The sequence below is a fragment of the Mustela lutreola genome, chromosome X (genome assembly GCF_030435805.1).
Source record: "Mustela lutreola isolate mMusLut2 chromosome X, mMusLut2.pri, whole genome shotgun sequence".
NCBI lineage: Eukaryota > Metazoa > Chordata > Mammalia > Carnivora > Mustelidae > Mustela > Mustela lutreola.
In genome coordinates this window covers 29,987,126-29,992,711 of record NC_081308.1, presented here as the reverse complement: position 1 = coordinate 29,992,711, position 5,586 = coordinate 29,987,126, and positions in this window count along the sequence as shown.

The window sequence follows — 5,586 nt, the reverse complement described above, 5'->3', positions numbered from 1 at the left end:
GCAATTGCACTACTGGGTATTTACCCCAAAGATACAGATGTCATGAAAAGAAGAGCCATCTCTACCCCAATGTTTATAGCAGCAATGGCCACAGTCACCAAACTGTGGAAGGAACCAAGATGCCCTTCAATGGAAGAATGGATAAGGAAGATGTGGTCCATATACACTATGGAGTATTATGCCTCCATCAGAAAGGATGAATACCCAACTTTTGTAGCAACATGGACTGGACTGGAAGAGATTATGCTGAGTGAAATAAGTCAAGCAGAGAGAGTCAATTATCATATGGTTTCACTTACTTGTGGAGTATAACAAATAGCATGGAGGACAAGGGGAGTTAGGGGAAGGGAGTTGAGGGAAATTGGAAGGGGAGGTGAACCATGAAAGACTGTGAAAAACAATCTGAACTCTGAACTGGACTCTGACAAACAATCTGAGGGGTTTGAAGCGGCGGGGGGTGGGAGGTTGGGGGAACCAGGTGGTGGGTATTAGAGAGGGCACGGATTGCACGGAGCACTGGGTGTGGTGCAAAAACAAGGAATACTGTTATGCTGAAAAAAAAAAAAAGAATTGGTATTAAGTTTTCTTTAAATGTCTGGTAAAATTCCCCTGTGAAGCCACCTGACCCAGGACTTTTGCCTATTGAGAGATTTTTGATGACTAATTCAATTTCTTTGCTGGTTATGTGTCTACTCAAATTTTCTATTTCTTCCTGTTTCAGCTTTTGTAGTTTGTATGTTTCTGGGCATTTATCTATTTCTTCCAGATTGCCCAATTTGTTGGCATATAGTTTTTTATAATCATCTCTTATAATTACTTGTATTTCTGTGGTGTTTGTTGTGATCTTTCCTCTCTCATTTGTGATTTTATTTATTTGGGTCCTTTTCTTTTTTTATAAGTCTTGCCAGGGAGTTTTCAATTTTCATTCTTTCTAGGAACCAGCTCTTAGTTTCTTTGATCTGTTCTTTTTTTGTTTGTTTGTTTCTGTATCGTTTATTTCTGCTCTAATCTTTATTATTTCCCTTCTACTGCTGGCTTTAGGTATTGCTTGCTCTTCCTTTTCTATCTCCTTTAGGTATAAGGTTAGGTTGTGTATTTGAGACTCTTCTAACTTCTTGAGGTACACATGTATTGCACTGTTCCTCCCTCTTAGACAGCCTTTGCTGTGTCTCAAAGGCTTTAGACTGTCATGTTTTCATTTTTGTTTGCTTCCATGTGCTTTTTAAATTTCTTCTTTAATTTCCTGGTTAACCTATTAATTCTGTAGTAAGATGTTCTTTAACCTCCATGTATTTGTGGTCTTTCCAAATGTTTTCTTGTAGTTGACTTCAAATTTGATAGCACTGTGGGCTGAGAATATGCGTGGTATGATTTCAGTCTTTTTGTACTTGTTGAGGGTTGATTTGTGACCCAGTATGTGATCTGTTCTGGAGAATGTCCCATGTACCTTAAAAAAGAATGTATTTTCTGCTGCTTTAGGATGAAATGTTCTGAATGTATCTGTTAAGTCCATCTGGTCCAGTGTGTCTAAATCAAAGTAATTTTAACCAAAAATTAAATTTAATCTTCATTTCTTAAATTCAGCTAAAACATTATTTTTTTTGTTATTTTTAAGGTATTCATTCAGTTATGCAAAAATATATTTACAGCTTATACTGATAATGGCATCCACTCCAGCCCACTTTCCTCACTTTTATTTCCATATATCCTGGGTGAGTCAGTCTCCTTTTAGGGTTTTCCAAGAAATCTGGATGTTTCCTAGATAATAGTTATCTTATTATGCCCATGAACTCTTTCCATGGTTTCTTTCTAGGCTTATTATTACAGGAGTTTAAGTTCATAGCAACATAGAAAGTGAATGTAGACAAACTTTATTCCAACTATAGATCCTCCTCACCCTCCCACCACCTAATATTCATAGACTGAGAAGTCATCAGGGATAAACTCATCCATGAGAAGTAGATAAGCAGAAAACCAAGAAAGGGAGGAAATCATGGAACTAATTCAGTTGGGGATGAAGGGGTGGGTAAATACCCTTTGCTTGGAGAACAAATAAATTTCTGACTATAAGAGAAATCTCTTTAAAATGTTTAACTGTGGGGCACCTGGCTGGCCCAGTCAGTAGAGCATGTGACTCTTGATATTGGGGTTAAAGTTCAAGTCAGTCCCACACTCGGTATAGAGAATACTTAAAAATAAAATCCTAGAAATAAATAAATAAAATATTTTTCTGTGCTAGTGATTTTTAACTCTTCATTGCAAATTTTGTTGAATTAATCAGGTACTGAAAGAAACAACTAGTGTCTATGTTTTCCTATAGTAAAAAAAAAAAAAAAGTATGGTAGATAGAATATTGTTTATCTAGTTACAGAATAGCCTGAAGATAGGACAGTTGAATGGTAGTTGTAATTTGTGTGTTTGTGTGTGTGTGTGTCTGTGCACACACAAGCAAAAGCTGCCATTAACACTAACATACATGTTCTTTGATTCAAAAAGAATAGTTTAATAGATAAGTGTGGTTGAAAGAACTGACACCTGGCAGAAAGTTCTCAGATTGATTACATTACATTACATTACAAAATGCCTGAGAGGAGATGGGACTGACACTAACCATCAGTAAATTTAAAAACTCAAGCAAGAATCTTGTTGACAGCAGGGTGTTCAGTATAGAAACTAGTTTCAGCACTGGCACTGTCTCCAAAGGTTCAGTTTATACCAGATATCTGTGCCAAGACAGTGTAATGTGATGGAATGAAAACTGAACTTGTAATATGGACATGTGCATTAGGTTCCAGGTGAGTTCTTACTACTGGTGCTGTCTTGGAGAATTACAGCTCTGGAACTAACATTCTTTGTCTTTAAATGATCTCTAAATATCTTTTTGGCACAAAATTTCTGTGATAACCCTGATCCTATTTTATCATTGTAGGGATACCATATATAGGAAGATAGATTTATTTATTTTTTAAAATATTTTATTTATTTATTTGACCAAGAGAGATGGAGAGAAAACACAGTAGGGGAAGCAGCAGACAGAGGGAGAGGGAGAAGCAAATGTCCTGCTGAGCAGGGAGCCAGATGCAGGGCTCAATCCCAGGACTCTGGGATCATGACCTGGGCTGAAGGCAGACACTTAACTGACTGAGCCACCCAGATGCCCCAGGAAGATAGATTTAATGTATTTAAATGTGTGTGTGTGTGTGTGTGTGTGTATTTATTTATATATATAAAATATACATGTATATATATGAATATGTGTACATGTGTGTATGTTCATACACACATGCAGTTATTTCCATGCATCACAGATTCTTCTGGTCATAATTACCCTTTGCAAGCATGAAACATTTTGGCTTGTTAAAATGATAGTAAATCATCTATACTCTATTAGTGAAGAGGTAAGACTTCTTTTTTTTTTTTTAGGATTTTATTTATTTATTTGAGAAAGAGAGAGAGAGTGAGCACGCATAAGCACAGGAGAGGGAGGAGCAGCTCCCTGCTTAGCAGGGAGCCTGATGTGGAGCTCAATCCTAGGATCCTGGGATCATGAAATAAGCCCAAGGCAATGTTTAACCAACTGAGCCATCCAGGCACCCCGAGGTAAGGCCTCTTAACAACAAGTAAAACTTGAAACAGATTTTTAGGTTATGAAAAATACTATTAAAATAATTCACAAATATTCATATGCACGTATTGTGAAAATGCTTCTTAGTGGATGCAAATATAAATGGTGAATAATAAAAGTATGATGAATATATCTGCAAAGAATTCTAATATTGAAAATGTACTCAGCACTGCTAACTATCAGGAATCCAACTTTGATAAAATAATAACTTCCAATTTTGTTATGTACGATATATAATTCAGCATAGTACTAGAAGTCCTAGCCAAAGCATTCAGACAACAAAAAGATATAAAAGGCATCCAAATTGGCGAGGAAGAAGTAAAACCTTCACTATTGCAGATGACATGATCCTCTATGTAGAGAACCCAAAAAGACTGCAACATAAACAGTGCTAGAACTGATGAATGAATTCATTAAAGTTGCAGATAGAAAACCAATGTACAGAAATCTGTTGCTTTTCTGTACACCAATAATAAAGCAGCAGAAAGAGAAGTTAAGGAATCAATCCCATTTATAATTGCACAAAAGCAATCAGATGCCTAGGGATAAACTTAACCAAAGAGGTGAAACACCTGTATTCTGAAAACTATCAAACATTAATTAATGAAAGAAATTGAAGATGACACAAAGCAATGGAAAAAGTTTCCATGCTCATGGATTGGAAGAACAAATACTGTTAAAATGTCTATCTACCCAAAGCAATCTACGTGTTTAATGCAATCCCTATGAAACTACCAACAGGATTTTTTCACAGAGCTGGTACAAAGAGTCCTAAATTTGTATGGAACCACAAAGGATCCCAAATAGTCAGATTAACCTTGAAAAAGAAAAACAAAGCTGGAGGCTTCACAATTCCAGACTTCAAGTTATATTGCAGAGCTGTAGTGATCAAAACAGTATTGTACTGGCATAAAAATCAACCCATAGATCAATGGAACAGAATAGAAAACCCAGAATTGAACCCCTAACTATGTGGTCAACTAACCTTTGATAAAGTAAGAAAAAGAATAAACAATTTTAAAAATTGGCAGAAGACATGAATAGACATTTTTCCAAAGAAAACAAATGGCTAAGGAATACATGAAAAGATGCTCAACATTACTTATCATCTGGGACTTACAAATCAAATCTACAAGGAGATATCACTACACACGTCAGAATGGTTAAAATCAACAACACAAGAAACAATAGGTGTTGGCAAGGATGTGGAAAAGGGGAACCTTCTTGGATTGTTGGTGGGAATGCACACTGGTGAGGTCACTATGAAAAAGAACATGGGAGTTCCTCAAAATGTTAAAATAGAACTACCCTATGATCCAGCAATTATACTACTAGATATTTATCCAAAGAATACAAAAGCATACACCTATATCTTTATAGTAGCATTTCCTACGATAGCCATATTATGGAAACAGCCCAAGTGTCTATTGTCTGATGAATGGATAAAGAAGAAGTGGTATGTATATGCAATGAAGTATTACTCAGCCATAAAAAAGAATGAAATCTTGCCATTTGCAGCTACATGGGTGGAGATAGAATATTATGCTAAGTGAGATAAGTCACTCAGAGAAAGACACATACTATATGATTTCACTCATATGTGGAATTTAAGAAACAGATGAACAAAGGGGAAAAGAGAGAGAGAGAGATAAAACAAGAAAGAGTCTCTTAGCTATAGGGAACAAAGTGATGGTTACCAGAGGGGAGATTGGTGGCAGGGCGGGGGGAGGGTGGTGAGTGAAATAGGTGTTGGGGAGTAAGTAGTGCACTTCTTCTGGTGAGCACTGGATGAATCAGTATATCGGACACCTGAAGCTAATACTGTATATTGACTAATTGGAATTTTAATAAAAGCTTTTAAAAAAGGAGGTAAAAGTGATTAGAAAGATACAATGATTTAAGATTATTATTTTTAAAATCTAGTATATTTTGAAGATTGCTATAGAGGAAGAGACTGGTAA